General features: G+C 29.9%; 1 protein-coding gene across 2 annotated transcripts in view; it reads right to left on the bottom strand.

Moving 5' to 3' along the window:
• The window catches only part of LOC126741287 (uncharacterized), a 90,669-nt gene that overhangs the window by 57,963 nt on the left and 14,003 nt on the right, over window positions 1-18,703 (bottom strand). The window contains exon 1 of one of the 2 annotated variants that reach the window (XM_050447674.1): window positions 12,307-12,684. The exons of the other annotated variant lie outside the window; for it this stretch is intronic. The gene's annotated coding sequence lies outside the window, so the exon portion shown is untranslated. Of the gene's footprint in view, window positions 1-12,306; window positions 12,685-18,703 lie in introns of those variants that run through there. 2 annotated transcript variants of the gene reach the window in all.

Below are 18,703 nucleotides of genomic sequence, written 5' to 3'. Positions count from 1 at the left end.
TCCTTGGTATACAAATTGACTCCTGTCTCACATGGGTCCCACACATAGACACTCAAAAGAAAAATTGGCAAAAAACTAAGTAGTTCTGCGCGTTAATAAGGCGTCTACGAGAAGAGCTTTCCCTAAATTGTCTGAAGCAACTTTACTATGCATCGTGATTTTGGGGATCTTCAACTGACGCCGTGTCAGTCTTTGTAGCACAAAAACGCATCATAAGATGCATGCTCAGACTCACACCACAAACGTCTTCTAGGACTTATTTTACTAAGCTTGGTCTACTCACTGTTCCAGCTCTGTACGTTCTTATGTTAGCTATTTTTGCAAAGAAACACCTGCATTTTTTTTCAAACTAATGAAAATCAATATGCTGAGGGTATGTCTATTGTGACAAGGGGAAGAGCTGAACTGAGTGTCCCAACTCATCACTCTGCCTTTTTTCAAAGATCTCCTGCATTTGCTGCTATTAAAACATATAATAGATTACCTCTCGCCCTAAGGCAAGAGAAAAATATCATGAAGTTTAGGAAAGACACTGCAAGGTATCTGTTGGGCAAGTGTATCTATAGTTTTGATTTACAATTTTAAATGTGTATTATGATTTATATTAAGGATTTGTTTACTAATTTATTTATCTTCATCATTCATCATACTTGAGATACAAGTGGTAAGGTAATGCACCCATTATTATGTCCAACATTATCTTTTTGTTCTTACTATTTTTATTAGCAGTAGGTACTGTGTAGATGTTATCAAATTTTAATTTTGTTTGTTTTGTGACGTTGCTATTGTCTATTTTAATTAGATCTTGAAAGCAATAAAGAAATTATTATTATTATTATTATTATTATAATTTTTGCCTTGCGGCAATCACACTCCCGTTTTACGGGGAACATTCAGTTATCCCAGATATCTAAGATATCAAAAGGATTAAGCTCTGAGGGGACCCTTTCCAGGTTGTCGGGCCCTGGATGGTGTTCGGTCTTCTGTACCCATAAACTTTCTGACGACCCGTGTTATCCCCAGTAGCACCGCTTTTTGCATGTTTTTGTAGTGGTGCTCACTTAGTCCCAGTTGTTTGAGGTTCTCTACAAGGGTTTTTGGTATAAGTCCAGTTGACGAGATTATTATCGGAATTGTTTGAACATGCTCCATCTCCCATTGCCGTCTGATTTGCCTTCAAGATCTCGATATTTGATGATCTTTTCGTTGTATTTTCCTTGGAGGTTATTGTTATTAGGTATAGCAACGTCAATCAGCGTGGTTCTCCTTAGTCGCTTATCCACCAGGATAAGATCTGGTCTATTGTAGACAGTTCTTTGGTCGGTGAGAACAGTTCGGTCCCAGTACAATTTACACTCGCCATTTTCAAGAACTGGCTCTGGAGTATAATTGTAATATGGAACTTTGTCCGTCCTCAAGAGGTTCAGTTTAAATGCAAGTTCTTGGTGCAGTATTTTTCCCACGTAGTCATGACGTGCCTTATACTCAGTTTGGGCAAACGTTTGACATCCTCCCGTTATGTGTTGGATGAATTCTGTCACTTGGCATCCATATCGACATTTGTCACTCTGTACTGAAGGATCCGAAATAATGCACTTCAAGTAGTTTCTAGTTGGAATAACTTGGTCTTGTATGGCCAAGAGGAAGCCTTCCGTTTCGGGAAACAGTTGTCCCGAAGTTAACCAGTAGTTCGACGCGTTGGTTCGACATGTCCCTGGCTAACCTCGTTGACGTGTCTCCCGTGCAGTGGTTTTTGTGCCCATGATCGATGTTTTTCTTCATCAGTGACGTGGTGACTTTCGATTTCGCGATTCTTCAGTTTCAGAGGTGTAGAGTCATCGACCTCGCATATAGCACGGTGCAGAGCGGACGATCTAGCCTTTTCATGAAAGAAATTTCTCAGAACTGAAATTTGTCGGTCTAACTGTTTGCCAATGTCTGCCAATCCTCTACCTCCCTGATGTCTTGGTAGCGTAGTTCTTTCTGTGGCACTTCATGGGTGGTGTTTTTGAGCCTTAGTCAATAATGTTTGTGCCTTCCGTTACAAGTTCTAGATGTCCGTCTTGCTCCATCCCACAATTCCAAATGAATATGTTGTGTACAAATGAATAGTGCTGTACAGGCATACGTATTCAACGCCTTAAATAGATTATTACTGTTGAGGCTCGTTTTCACTATGTGCTTTACTCTTGTTGTAAACTCAGCAGTGAGTTTGTCTTTCATTGTTCGGTGGTCTATTCGCGCTGCCTGCACCATTCTTAGGTATTTGTATGTATCACCCTCTTCCATGGCATCTATAGTTTGGCCATCCTGCATCTCGAAGGATCCGGGCTGCATTTTTCCTCGTACAATGTTGTTAATACGACACTTATCCAGCCCAAACCTCATTCCGATATCAGCAGAGAATTCCTCCACGATATTCAGCATCTGATTCAGTTGATTACTAGTGGCACCCATTAGCTTCAGATCGTCCATATAGAGCAAATGATTGACTCTTGCGATTTCCCTACTATTCTTCTTAATAGCAAAGCCTTAAGAGGTGGAATTGAGTCGAGATGATAGAGGATTCATGGCTAGACAGAACCAAAGTGGACTCAGAGAGTCGATTATAACAATAACTCAGATTTATTATTATTATTATTATTAATTTTATTAACTTTGGGTTTAGTTACTTATAATAACTTTGAAAGCCTCAAGCAAACTAGTTAATTCTTTATTTGTTACTTTTGAAAAAATTCATGAAGATGAGATGAAGTTCTGGAAGCAAGTAACAGTGTTATTTTGTTAGAGGATGATGATATTTGTGAGCATCAACTTATTAGTCGATACTACAGAAATTTCGAAGGACGATTGGTTTTTAGAATTCCTGTGAAAGAGCTGATAACTAAATTGGGAGTTACAAAGGGTCTTGCTATTCAACGCTTTCTAAATTTGGAGCGTAAATTTACTCATAATGAAGAATTTAAAGTTAAATATAAAGAATTTATAATTGAATATAGAAAATTCGGATATATGGAATTAGAGCAGATCAAAGATACAACAAATGTTTTTGGATTTTTATCACATCACGGCGTTATTAGAGAAGAGAGTTTGAGTACAAAGTTACGAGTGGTGTTTGATGATTTTGTGGTTCCAAGTCATAGTAAATCCGTAAATCAGATTGAGTAAAGGTCCTCCCATACAAAATAATGTTTTTTTAAGGTTTAGAGCATATAAAGTTGTAGTTAGATCCCAAAAATAGTGCTAACAAAAGATTGTTTTAAGGGTTGATCCAAGTAAACCACTTTCCTTTTTTGTCTCGAATACTGTGATTTATAGAATGGTCAGTTCACCATTTTAGCTATAACATGTATAAAACATCTTGCTTTTGAAAATCAGGATAAGTTTCCTAAGGCTTTAGAAATTATTCTGAAGGATTTTTCTGTGGATGACTTTATAACGGGATTTATTAATATTACAAAAGCAATCGATGCTTGTTATGAAATCTCTAGTCTCGTGTTGTTCGGGTCTTTTCCATTGCGGAAAGGGACTTCGAATCCTCCTAAGGTATTAGCTTCATTGAGAAGCTTCACAGAACCCTTGAGTGTTTTAAATTCTGGAGATGATCAACAAGTAAAGACATTGGGGATTCAATGGGTCAGTTTATCTAAATATCGAAATTATCGATACCTCACTCCCTGCTACCAAGCGAAATTTATTATCGAGTATAGCCAAAATATTTGACCCGTTGGGACTTTTAAGTCCATCGATAATTTTGGTTAGGATTTTAATTCAGGAGTGCCGCGTTGTTAAATTGAATTGAGATGATGATGTTCTTGAAAATTATAAACTAACATGGAATCAGTTTCGTAACAGTTTAAGCGTTTAATACAGTAAAAATTCCTAGATATGTTCTTGTAGTAGCAACAAATTCGAGTGTTGAAGTACATGGATTTAGTGATTCTACGCAGAAAGCATATAGTGCTGTTATTTATGTTCGTATTCTTGATGTTCAAGGCAACCAACATGTTAATTTGTTATGTGCAAAAGCAAAAGTCACACCATTAAAGTCTACAATGGTGCCAAGGCTCGAACTATGTGGAGCTCTTATATTGGCTCGTTTAATTAAAATTATCTGTGAAGCATTGCAGCCAAATATAAGTTACTTTCTTTGGCGTGATTCCCAGATAGTCCTACATTGGCTACATATACCTCTTGATTAATTACAAGTCTTTGTACGCAATAGAGTATCAGAAATAAGAAATTTAACCAAGTTAGAAGCTTGAAAGTATGTGACTACCAAGTAAATACCAGTTGCGATACCCTGCGAATATCGCAACTCGTGGTATGGGTTCTATGGAATTAGTTAAATGTAACTCTTGGTGGCAGGGTTCAACCTTTTAAAGATACGCGTTTTATTTCAAAATATCATTCCAACAAACGATATTTTCAAATAAATATAAATTACCGGAGTTAGTAAAAAATGTTAGTGTTCTTCAAGTAAATGAAGTTGACAGTTGAGTTTAGTCATACTGTTGTCGTATTGTATTTAATAGTAAATTACGTTTGGCTGATAAACATAAGCGGTTAGTAGGTCCTTTTTCTCCTAAAGAGTTAGAAAAAGCAATAATTTTATTAGTAAAACTAGCTCAGACTGAATTAGTCATCCAATGAACTATCACTTTTGGTTAAGGGAGGAAATTTAAAACCTAAAGACAGACTTTAAGCACAAAGTCCATTTATTGATGCTGAAGAGTTTTTAAGAGTTGGTGGCAGATTAAAACATGCCTCAATAAGCTATAATAAAATATATCTATTTTTATTGGATGGAGGACAATTCTTCATGATTCATAACCATTATGCTAAATCGTTTATTTAGCATAATGGCTACATACAAAAAACTGGTATCAAAAAAAGTATACAAAATATACAAACTACAAAATGCATAGGGTTGCAAGAAGAAAAAAATACAAAAACATTGAGAAGCATGAAAAACTAAACATTAAAAAATGATAAATCTAACCTAGATTAAAAATGGTAAGTGAAAAAGTTTAAAATTGTAAATAGAATTCCAAGATTAAAATTAAAATTAATTGCTAATATAAAATGGTAAAGGTAAAATTGTAAATATAAAATGATAAAGATAAAATTATGAGCTTAAAATAAAAGTTAAAATTTTAGATATACAACGGCTACAAAAGATTAGAACAAAACTGTCGAAGACAAGAATAAAATAAATTTCACAATGTTTCGACATTTATTTAAAATTTTTTTAATCCTCTCAGGTGACGCTTGAACTGGTTTAAATTATCAGAATATTTGATGTCAGTGGGTAGCTTATTAAACTCAATTAAGCCCTTAAATAAAACAGTATTGTGCATTTGACTGGTTCGACATCTATCTACCACAATAAAATCTGTACGATTTCTTTTGCTGTATTCATGTACATCTGCGAATACTCTCAATTTTTGACAAATATATTCGGGTAGTAGACGTTTCTTTATTTTAAAGATAAACAAGTACACATTAAACATAATTCTTTGTTTTACAGATAACATATTTAGGTCATTTAACATAGACGCAGCAGGAGTATAACGATCACATTTTAATACTAATCTCATGGCTATGTTTTGTATTATATCCAGTTGGTCGACTTTATACTGAGGCAAACCAAACAGCAGCGCAGAACAAAATTGTAAATGGAGAAGTGCAAGGGCATTGTATAGCTGTAATTTTGTTTGCATAGATAAATTTTGATAGATTCGTGTCAGAAATCCTACTTTTTTCGAAAATTTTCTTATAATGTAGTCTGCATGGGTAAGGAATTTCAGGTTAGCATCTAAAATTACTTCCAGATACTTAATCTCTTTACAATTCACAATAATCCGCACATTATTCATGTCAGCTTTACAAGTTTTTGATTTCTTTGCAAAGACGCAAAATTTAGACTTGTTTGTATTTAAGCTTAATTTATTTATACAGAGCCATTCGAATAAATTACAAAGGTCACCGTTCATGTCTGCCTGCATCTCATGCAGGTTCCTTTCTACTACATACAACATAGTGTTATCTGCAAACAAACTTATTTAACACTTTTTATTGCAGGTACCATATCGTTGATATAAAGAATGAACAATATAGGACCGTTCTCTGGGAAACACCATACGAAACATTAAAAATTTCTAACATAACAATTTTATATTTTACTCGTTGGACCCTATTACACAAATAGGATTTTAACCAGTGTAAAACAATCCCCCTAATTCTTAACTGTTTCAACTTGTTATTCAAACTATATCTATTTATAGTTTTAAAGGCTTTAAATAGAGATATACAAGTACTTTAGTGCGTTACATGTTTCAGATGTAATTCTCAAAGCAGCAATCCTATTATGGCAGATTTGCCAGGTTGCAGATTGCCAGGCGGGACAATTTCTGTTCCATTTGCTATTGGAGGTGTAGATTAAGCCAATCCTTTTATCTTAAAAGATCGTAAAGGTCGCAGTGCAAAACAATACAAATTCTATATTTGTTTGTTTATTTGTTTTAGTACTAAAGCTGTGCACCTCGAACTTCTAACAGATTTAAGTACGAATGCCTTTCTTGTTACATTTAGAAGATTTGTTGCAAGACGTGGTAAGCCTTCACATTTGTATTCAGACAATGGGTCAAATTTTGTAAGGACAAACAAAGAATTGTCTAAATTATTTGAATTTTTATCAAATTCGTTTACCAAGATTTTGACCAATCTCGAGTGGCACTTTATTCCTCCACGATCACTAACATTTGGTGGATTATGGGAATCTAATATTAAGGGGGTTAAGCATCACTTAAAAAGGGTTATTCAAAATACCATTTTAACTTATGAAGAATTTTCTACTATATTAGCTTAAATAGAAGGAACTCCTTTATCCTCTCCTTCCGAATTTGAACCATTAACCCCAGCTCACTTTTTAATTGGGAATTCCTGATCCATGTTTTGAAGAGGTGAAATTTAGGCTACTAATTTACAAGGTTTCAGCTAATTCAGAAAATAACTCAAGAGTTTTGGAAACGTTGATCCAAATGCTACTTAAATCAGCTACAGCAAAGACGCAAATGGAGACAGCCTTCAACGAATATTAACTTGGATGCTATGGTACTTCTTAAAGAGGATAACCTCCTTTCGTGCAAGTGGGTTCTTGGTCGAGTGACAGCAGTTCATCCGGGGTCAGATAATGTAGTGCGAGTGATCACTGTTTGAACAAGTAAAGGAAAAGTAAGGTAAAGTTTAGTACATTAAAAGACAGTGATCATGTTGAGAAGAAGAGACACGTTTTTGGTTTTCTAATAGAAGACATTACTTATTTTAGTTTTGTTTTTTAATATTAATGTTAATGTAATATAGGAATGTTTGGAAATCCTCAAATTTAACTTAAACCGACAGATGCACAATTCATACATAAAAATACAATTCACACCGTAACACATTTCTTATTCCATCCAAATAATGGGCATCAAATAGAACTGCACTTAAAAAAGATTTTTCTCTAAATATCAATTGCTTTGTGCTAGCACACAACCAATACATGATAATTATCAGTATTTGTAAGAAATATTATACACAAAGCGTCAGAGTCTTAATCACTTAGCTAAGGTCTGAGTAACAAATCAAATAAGAATTATTCCAATAGCCTTTACACATGTAGGTATCAGTATTTGAACAATAACAGTCAACTTTTATGAAAAACAAGTATTTTCCTAAAAGTTTCTCCATCAGGTAATATTAAAAGAAAATCACTTCAAGGAATACTATCAAGCTGAATTATTAAAACAAATAATGAGTTAGGTAACGCACTATTATAGAGGGTCAGTCTGATTTTGTTATGCTACGTTAGGAGGTTCCTAAAAAGTCTGTTACGTAGTACTTGAACGCTCCTTAAAACAATCACCTTCTCCTGGCTAAAAATTACTATAAACAAACTAAAATATTCATAAAATAAAATAATTCTAGTTAGTAAAGGTTATTACATTTGGTTATTTTTATTTTTTATTGGCGAAGCTGCTTGCTTACTTAATAGAAAATTTGTGATCTTAATATCGTTTCAATAATTCATATTTGAAATTTGAAAGTAACAATTCAAATTGTGTTAAGAGAAGCACAAAAAAAACTTAGTATTTAATTGTTTTTTCCCAAAAGTTCATTAAAAGGAAATTCGTGGCCAAAAACTCATTTTTATTTAATTTAAAAAATGCCTACAAATATTTGGTTACTCCATAACAATTTAGTGGTTTAAATATTTAGAGATAATTAGGCAGAAAATATATATTTTTTGTTCTATAAATAATGACCTTTTAAAAAATTACCATAAATAAGCTAAAATATATATAAAATAACTTACTTATAGTTAGTAAATTTACGATATATACTTATTTTTTAAAAAGAGATACTTTAAATGACTTAAAAAAAAGCCAGATAATATTTAATTGCTTCATGGCAATTTAACAGCTTCAATGGCCATATTTTGGCGCAAACAAAAGTACTAACAGACGCCTACAAATACAAAAAAACAATTAATTTTAATGAGTGTTTGTTTGTTTTTTTAACAAAAGAAATTAGACAAGTAGAAAAAGGATATTTTTTGGTTTAATTGCTTTTTTTTGAATCCTAAGTAAAATTTTATCCGGATTTTTGAACAATAATATTTACATATTTTGTTTTTTTATTTTATTAAAAAAACAGAAAATTAATTAAAAATATGCTGAATTTCGTAATTAAATAAATTTTACAGAAAACCAGCTAGATTAAAAATGTTTTTTTTTCTCTTTACTAATTGTTATATTTGGTGATTAAAATATGACCAAAATGAAGATTTTTATACTGCATTTTTGTATTAAAAATGATAGCTATAGAAAAGCTATTTAGTTATCTTTAGCGAATATTTAGCCAAAATTTCCATAAAAAAGACTTAAACAGATCCAGAAATTATCTTAATATTTTAAACCAATTTAAGTCTTTTTTTAATTCTACCTTACTTACCATAATTTACTTTTAAAATAAAGCTGAAAGAAAAAAAATTCTTATGCTTAATTAATATTTAGTGATTTTATTGTTAATTTAATTATGTTGGTCAAAATAAGTACTAAAATATGACTAAAATAAGAGTGTTTTTACCGCCTTTATTTAAATAATGACTACAAAAAGATCTAATTTAACAAAAAAATTACTTAAAATCAACCAAACTAACTTAATCGAAATCTAGTGTTTAATAATAATATTTAATTAATATTTATTTTGTTGTCATTTCATGCCCAGAGAAAAAATACTAAAATGTGACCAAAATAAATATTGTGTGCTGACAATATAAATAGGAAACAACGATCACAAAGAAAAGAAAGAAGCCAATCCTAAGAAATATAAATCTATAGTATATAGTATCTACAGTTTTCTTTGGTCAAAAATTTGTAAAAAGGATCTAAAAAATAATTTAAAAAAGTTTTAGTTGCTTTATGACGACTAAGTGGTTTTCAAATTGCTTTAATTGTTTTCTTTATATTTTAAACAAATGGCTGTCAATACACTAAAATTAATTTAAAATAACCTCATTTTATTTTAATTTATTTTGCAAAACCGTAATATACTATACAGTGTGTCCAAAATAAGGATGTCTATCATGGAGATCTCGGCAGCTATAGGAGATACGAGGTTAATTAAATTAGAGAAAAGTTGCGCATTTTAGAGCCTAACAATACTCCCGCGCCGTTTAGAAAGTTTTAAAATTTTGAGTAGATCCGGAGACATTCGAGAAAAACCGAAATTTGCCGATTTCATTTTTATTTTTTTTCTGGCGTTATTTAAAGAGATATGGAAAAATAAAAGGCACTTTCTCATGGCCGCTTTTTAAGCTCTACTCTAAATAAAACCCATACAAATATTCACAATAACAAAAATTACTTAATACTAAACTCTTGAATAGACTACGTTTAAGTGATTGATCTAAAATAAAACTATTACTATATAACAATCGTTTTCTGATAAAAAAAAGTAAACCAAGAAATTTCCATTGTCTGCTTTAAGAATATTTTAAAGCTATTTTAATCATACTTTTAGTCTTTTTTTGTCAAAAAAAACAATAAAAATACCCCAACCACTTATAAAATAAAGTTTTTTAATGCCTATTTTTAAGCATATTTTAGTATCTTTACATACAATATAGCAGAACAAACTTATTTTCTTTTTAAATTTAATCGAAATATTTAAATTACTTAATTATCATAGGGTAATCATAGGGCAATCAAATATTTTCTGGTCCATTTTTAGAGAAATTTTCAACAAGGATTTACTTTAAATGAAAAAAAACAAGAAAAAATAATAAGTATTTATTAATCTATATAATGCTTCTCTTATCCTATTTTTAATACTTATTTTTAAGTTATATTTTTAGCAGAACCTTTCAGAACCATTAAGAATAATTATTTTTTTAGCGATAAAATAAAATCAATATTAAATTCGTCAAATTTTTATTAAGTAACCGAAAATGTCTGATTGGTTTTTAGTCATTTTTAAGTATTTCCTACCAATAAAGTGTAAAAAAATAACCAAATATGATACATATACTAATTAAAATTAGTAATCATAAGAAGAACACATGTCACTCCCTTATTTGTTAAATATCATGTTAATCTTTTTTGTTATACTTCTATAAATTACTGATATTTATTAGAAAACATGAAAACTATTTTAAGAATAATGCTTATTTCAACAAAGGAATTTAGACATTTTAAATCGGACTTTAACGTTCCATCACATAAATAGTTTCCATGTACCTAGTGCCATGTTTGAAAGTTCACCAATGTTCTGGACAATTACTATGTTCTGACATTTAAATATAATTAAATCATTTAATGGCTAATATTTAATTATTTCTTACATCTTTTTTTGGTATAAAAAATAGTTAATATTAGCCAGATGATATTTAGTAATTTAGTAAAAATTTCGCGGTTTTAATATTCATTTTATCGTCATAATTTATGCCAAAGGAAAGAAATACTAAAATATGACCAAAAGGAAGATCTTCCGCTGGCATTATAATTTAAGAAGAAGAAGCATAAAACAAAGGTGGGCAGTTTAGAAGATGTATAGTTGACTATTTTTTTAGTTTTTTTTTTAATCAAAAATGTATTAAAAGTAACTAAAAATGTCCCAAAAAAATGTTTGGGACTACATCTAAGTAGTTTTATTGTTGCTTTAATTGCTGATTTTTTCTTTAAAAAAATGCATAAATAAACTAAAAAAATATAAAACAACCTAATTCTAGTTAGTATGGGTATCATATTTGATTATTTTTTATGCTATTTTCACAAGAAATTCTTAAAAAAGCATTAACAACGAATCAGCCAATCTTTGGTTACCTAATAAAAACAGTGATTTCAATATTGACTTAACTTTATGGGCAGAGAAAAAATACTAAAACGTGACTTTAATAGGTTCTAGTTGTCCTAGTTGACTTTTAGTAGGTTCTTCTACTGAACGTATAATTTAAAAATATTTATTAAAAATGGATCAAGAGAAGCATGAAATATATAAATATTTAACAAAATATTAAGTTTTTTTTTCCAAAAATTCAATAAAAGTGAATTCTTCGCCAAAAATTCTTGATATAAATGTCTCTATGAGCCAAGAAATATTTATTTACTCTAGAAAAAATTGTGTGGTATGAATATTTAAAGAAAAATAAAAAAACGTTTCTTTTTCTGTGTTAACTTTTTTTAAATATACCATAAATAAACCAAAAAGCTAAGTGAAAATAACTAGTTTACAGTTACAATATTTGCCTATTTTTTTAAAATTTTATTTGCAAAGGAATACCTAAAAATGCAGTAAAAAGGAACCAGACAGTATTTGATTTTTTTATGGAAATTTCGTAGTTTTAAAGGGAATATTTTGCCGCCAAAGAGAATGCTTAGATGCACTCAGAAATAGGTTCATCAGTGCTTGGATAAAATTTTTTGACAAAAATTGTGTCCATAATATACAACATTAAAATAGACAATCGATATTGCTTGGTTTAATTGTTATTTTTTTACTATAGATAACTAAAATAGTAACTAAAAAAATATTTTTTTTGCAAGTTTTTTTGTGATTCTTTATGATATTTAATTAATAATTTTTTTTAAAATTTTCTCTTCCTAATTATTTATAAATATTTAAACCCCTTAGGTAATACATATAACATTATATAAACTAATCGTAATTTAGTAAAATATATTAATATTGTTAATTTCCAAAAAACTTTATTTAGAATATTATATATTAATAATCAATGAAATTAATTAAAAGTTTATTTACCTTTAAGTATTATTTAGTTATAATCCAAATCACTCTCACTTGACCAAAAAAAAATCCGAAACTAACTAAATAGTCCTTCAAATGTCACCGCGTGCCAAACACTGAAAAAATTAATTTATTAAGTGGAACACCAGACGGGCCCCCAACTGCACTTAATGACAATTTAATTGTTTCCTTGTAGGGTTTCTACGATTCCTGTAAAAATCAAACCACGAGTTTTCCTCTGGGTAAAAATTCACGCAAATGTCACCTTCGCAGACTGATCAGGAGCGTTGTTGCGAAAACTAGGCCTGGTTAATGACGTTACACGACCGAAAATATTTTCCGAATTTAATTTTAGAAAATTCACGCGCGTTTTTGGCGTTTGGGCTATGTATGTACAGGTTGTTACAGCCATTGATAGTTTATATACTTTGGTCTATTGTTTTTTTAAATATTTTATGGGTTTACGTAATAAGTTTGAAAAATGAATAAAGAATTTTATCAAAATGAAGGTTAACGTAAATTATTTTTATGTTTTAAGTTGATTTATTGAAAATTTGTTTGAAAATAAACAAAGATTTTTTTTGTTTTCACATAAACTTTGCTGGACTATTTTCCATTAGCCACCACATATGTTTTTAAATTAAGTACTTATTCCACTACAATTAAAAATTTAACAATTTTTTTTGTCAAAAAATACTACGTATACTATCATTAAAGTTTGATTTTATGCCCCTTTTGTGACTAAAATATAACCAAAAAAATTAATACTTATTTGTCTGGTAATAAATATTGGATATACACAGAAAAAACACTCTGATATAATAAAAAATATTAAGGCTTTGATTGTTTGTTTTTTTATTTATCCAATAAAAATTAAAGTATATTTAATTAATTATGTTTGAGAAAATTAAGAAGAAATATACATATCAAAATAGTATTAAATAAAAATATATTGGTTATGTAAATTATTCTATATGGTTAAAACTAAGAGAAATCTGTACTTCTTTGAAAATAAGATTATTTATTGTATTTAAAATTAGGTTAGATTAAAAATGTCGTACGGTGAAATAATATTGCTGTGAATTTATTACCAATAAAGTAACAAATTAAATGGTAACTCAAAATTGTATATGTATCTACTTAGTTTTACATTTTGTTCCTTTTATATTCAGAAAAAAATATTTTGTTTTTTGTTCCTATGAACATTTTAATAATATTAATAGGTTTTAAATAAATTTGTTCTAGGTTCACCAATTTTCCTAAAAAAGAGCCATAAATGTCCCAATTTCGATAAAGTTTGGTTTAAATTAAAGGGTTTTTAATGAAGAACAAAAAAGTTCTGTCTCTATAAATATTTTGATAAAACGATAGGTTTTTGAAAGAAGTTAATAGTTTTTGAATGAATTTGTTCCAAGTAAAGGTTGGCCGATTTTTCAGAAAAAGTGGCCATAAATATGACAATTTTATAGGATTTTGGTAAAATTTGATTTATATTGAGGGGTTTTTAATGAAAAACAAAAAAGTTTTATATAAATATTTTTATAAAACGAATGGTTTTTGAATAAAAATATTAATAAAATGAATCGTTTTTTAATAAACTTGTTTCAAGTCAAGGATGGCCAATATACCAAAAGCTTTAAACCACGAAATGTTATTAGCAAAGCTTTATTATTTTGGTTTTTCGAATAACGCGATTGATTTCTTTAAGTCATATCTTAATAATAGAGCGAATTGCGTAGTAATCAACAAGGCTTCCACAACTGAAAAATCAAGTTATTATCCTGTATCTACCGGTGTTCCCCAGGGTTCTATTTTGGGGCCGTTGCTTTTTTCATTGTATGTTGCAGATATGAAATCCTGCATAAAGTACTCAATGTTACAACAATATGCTGACGATTCCCAGCTGTATACTTCATTTTCACGTGAAACTCTACCCATAATAGAAGAACAATTTAATAAGAATTTAGAAAATATAGATAACTTTTCCTGCGACCATAATTTGAAATTAAATTCGTCTAAATCATGTGTAATTTTTCTGGGTGGTGGAAAGAACGCCCTTAATGCAGCAACAACTTTAAATGCAAAAATTCGTAATGAGCAGCTACCAGTAGTACGAGAGGTCAAAAACTTAGGAGTATACATTGATAGCGGTATTTCATTTCAAACACATATAAAGAATAAGCTCAAAATTGCATACATGCGCTTAAGAAAACTTTACGGCTTAAAAAATCATTTACCTCCTAAAACTAAATATTTTTTATGTAACACACTTGTTTTATCCTTATTTGATTATTGTGATGTGGTATATTCGGATTCATTGACTGAAGACTCCGCTTACTCAATACAAAAACTTCAGAATTGTTGTATGCGTTTTGCTTGCAAAATTCCATTTAGAAGTCACATTTCTCCTTATTTAAACAATAACTTAATTCTAAATATGAAAAATCGTAGAAAATATCACATATATTCTTTCGTGTATAAAGTTATAAAAACTAGGGAGCCATTATATTTAGCTAACAATTTTACAAATTTTTTTCATGAGCATAACACTAGATTTATAAATTTATTTAGAATACTACAACATAAAACAGCAAATTTTCAAAAATCTTTTGTTTTTGTCGCCTCTCAACTTTGGAATAGACTTCCGGCTAATCGCAAAAGTTTTTTGTTTACTGCATATAAAAAATATATTCGTAATAAACTACTTGATTCTCAAAAAAACAATACTTAATCTACGATAAAAATTAAAAGAGCTGAGCCGCTCGATCTTTTATTGCTGTCTACTTATTATTGTTATAAATATTAATTAATTTACCTTTCCTGCATATCCAGAACCCCCGCCTGCTTTGCCTTACTTAAATACTTAAATATGATACTCAACACATGCATGTCTCGATTAATTAAGAAACTCTATTTTTTTTACTTTTTACTTTTAAGGTTCTTGAAGGGCTATGCGACACAGGTTCTATCTTATGATGAATGTGTGTAAACGGTTCTCTATAATCGAGGCATGATCCTATTTATCATGTATTTGGTGGGTTGTACAACATATGTATATTATTATGCTACAATTTTGTATATGATTATTTATTTACCTTCATGATAAATAAATTTGTTTTGAATTTGAATTTTGCGAGCAAATGATGAACATTTGCAATAATAACCGTCAGTTTGTGTTACGAGTTTTGTTTTCGGATGAAGCAACCTTTTGTTTAAACGGTGACGTAAATCGGCAAAATTGTCGGTACTGGTCAGTGTCAAATCCACACTGGGTAACTGAGGCTCATACACAGTACAGTAAATCTATTAATGTTTCGGCTGGTATCGTGGAAGATAAAGTAATAGGGCCATACTTTTTCCAAGAAAACTTAACAGGACAACGCTATTTGCATTTTCTTCAAGATCTTATCCCTGCTTTGGCTGCCCTATACTCAGACGAACAAGACCCTGATGTCCCGACAGATAATTTGTGATTTGTACATAGATATTTTAGAATTATTTATTTATTTGTATTTATTGTATTCATTTATCTGTTTATTTAAATACACATACTTTTGCATTATACATAGACATTTTATACATGTTTTCATCTGATCATCTATTAAAAATTTCTGATAGACGCCAAAAGGTCTAAGTTACCGGTTGGTCTATAATAAATATCTCTCTTTCTCTCTCTTATATAAAAAAATATGATCACATTTCACCGTTTTATAAGGAGATTAACTGCCTTTAAATTTGGATAAGCGTCGAATACTTCATTTATATATTATTAGTAATCTAATTTTTTTGTATAATATGCGAATACGTATGTTACATTAACAAAAAAAAAATTAATGAAAAAGTTTATTTACCTCTATTGCCTAAACCTAAAAATAACAAAGTTTTAGCAATAATAATAATTTTACCAAATTAAGGCAATTAATAGCTAATTTTAGACTTTTTAAGGGCAAAACAAATAAATCATTGTTTGAATAACAAAATGACAGCCGCCATAGAGATTTAATAAAATAAATAAATACTGGTAGTTATACGATAGCAAAGTTTGTGATTTTTTTAATCTAAGATGCCTTTTACGCATACTAAAGAATTTTATATGGTTGAATGTTACCTTGTATGCCGAAAAAATAGTGACAGAGCGCTAGAAAAGTACTGCCAAAGATTCTAGACTCGTAACTTGCCAAAACGAAGATAGATATAATTCTCTACAGAAAATTTAGTGAAGTAACGAAAACGTACATTTAAAAGAACTAATCCATTTGAAGTAAGCAAGAATGTTGAAATTTTTATTTTGACATATTTCGAAGCCCTTATCGAAAACGAATCTAGAGATTTAGCAGGAGCTTACGATATGAGCTTAGTAATAAAATGCGGGATCTTAAAGAAACACAAATTTGCGCCATATAAGTATCGACCAGGACAAACATTGTTGCCTGACGATAACGAAAGAATACTGCCTTTTTGCAATCTGTTACGTAATGCATATGAAGCATATGATAATATTTTAACTGTATAATTTGGTGGGAAAAAATAATTATTAAAGCAAAGGTATGTTTTAATAATGAAAATGTACACTATACAATTAAAGCCGATTTTGGTACACGAGGACTCCCATAACAGATATAAGTAAATTCTAATGAGTAGTTTAATTAATAAATAGTCATGTTTTAGCATAACTTAATTCTACATGACTAACGATTATTTATATTATTACATTGTATGGCCATAAACCTTTTCTTATTTACTTTAGCTAAATTAAACAAAAATAATAAATGACCAAATACGAAACGATAATAATATATGGTTATTGCCGATTTAATTACGGATCCACAATAAATTTAAAGGATTTTCAAAATAGATATTTATAGCCATACAGCTGGACAGATAATATCAGGTGATACTTGATAATTTCAGTTTTATACGGTGGCGTCATTGAAATTATCCATCTACTTCATCTCGTATGTCAAGTAAATTATTGTCAATATTCATCGTAATCATCGTATGCAATAATGCGTTTATCCTTAAATAATTTTAGGACAACCCTAATATTTATAGGATTAAAATGAGTGAAAGCGCCAGAAAGACGAAGTTTGACAGCCGAAAAATACGCTTTTGGGATATAGATAATGGGTGTGAGGTTTATAGTCAAAATATTAATATTTATAACACGTTAAGCTTATAAGTCACTGGATTTTTTTGAAACGGGCTTAAAGGTAAAGCTATTTAGCATATAAATGTTGTAATATTTATTGAAGTATCTTATTCAATTTACAACCTTTTACTTAGTATATTGCTGAGGACAAGAAAGAAAAAAAACTAACGTCACATATTTTATATCAAAAATCATTAGGGAAATAGATTTTATTAGATTTCCAGGTCTTAGATTACGTCTGTTAAATTATGACTGTCAAATTTTTTCCCAGTTGTCAAAATTTGACAGTTTTAAATATTGGTCTCAAGAAAATCTTTACTGATCCCAAAAAGCCTTAAAATCAATTTACTATAAACGTTTTGTAAAGAAGAAGTTATGTTGACCTCATAATATATAGAGCGCTGGAAATTTATTTGGATAATGTTAACTTGGAGACACGGCAACAAATCTATTTCCAACAGGATGAAGCACCTTTCATCAATGTAATGATGTCAGAATATACCTTAATAGACTGTTTAACGATAAATTGATTGAGACACTTGGCCCGATCGTTGACAATCTAGGTAGTTAGACCTAATGCATTATTAGCTTATTAATATCTCTATAACTTTGTTATTCCCGTCAGGGGGCAAAGAATATTCATTAGTATGGGCTTGACGGCCCCAAGGTTCCCTAGTCTTGTTGTGTGCAGTCCCTAAAAGTGTCCTTTAAATATTATTATGAAAATGAATATACGGTAATAATTCTCCTAGTTTTTGTCCTATTTTATCCATATTTTGTAGTTAAAGTTGATCCGTAGGGTTTATTTAGGGTTTTACTTACGTTTGGCTTAATATTTTCATCATACTATCTAGTTTTTAAGTAGTTCATTTTGTTTAGGGGCAAATAGGGAAAAGTTAGGTTATTTAGGTTATATTATTGTAAATCATTGTATCTTAAACTTTCTAGATTTGGTATACATACTTGCTTGCTTTGACTGTCAGTATTCTTTTAATATTATTGATCTCTTTCGTCCAAAACAATGAAGAAAATGTTAAATATTTCGAAACTGTTCCATCGGGCTTTAAAAAGACGCGCTTCGTGATATTTTATTCAGTTTTAATTATTTAGTCAGTCTTTACTTGGAAACAATTAAACGACAGTCAAGGCGAGTTAAGTTAGTGTTCTTGACGTTGCCAATAAAAGTGTGTTCCCAAATTTCGTTACAATTGATATCAAAAGTAAGGGATATTTAGAAGCCTGTTTTAGTGGATGCCTTTAACA

This window comes from Anthonomus grandis, chromosome 10 (genome assembly GCF_022605725.1).
Source record: "Anthonomus grandis grandis chromosome 10, icAntGran1.3, whole genome shotgun sequence".
Classification (NCBI taxonomy): domain Eukaryota; kingdom Metazoa; phylum Arthropoda; class Insecta; order Coleoptera; family Curculionidae; genus Anthonomus; species Anthonomus grandis.
The sequence above is the reverse complement of the archived record's forward strand: the minus strand, read 5'-3'. Positions and strand labels throughout refer to the sequence as shown.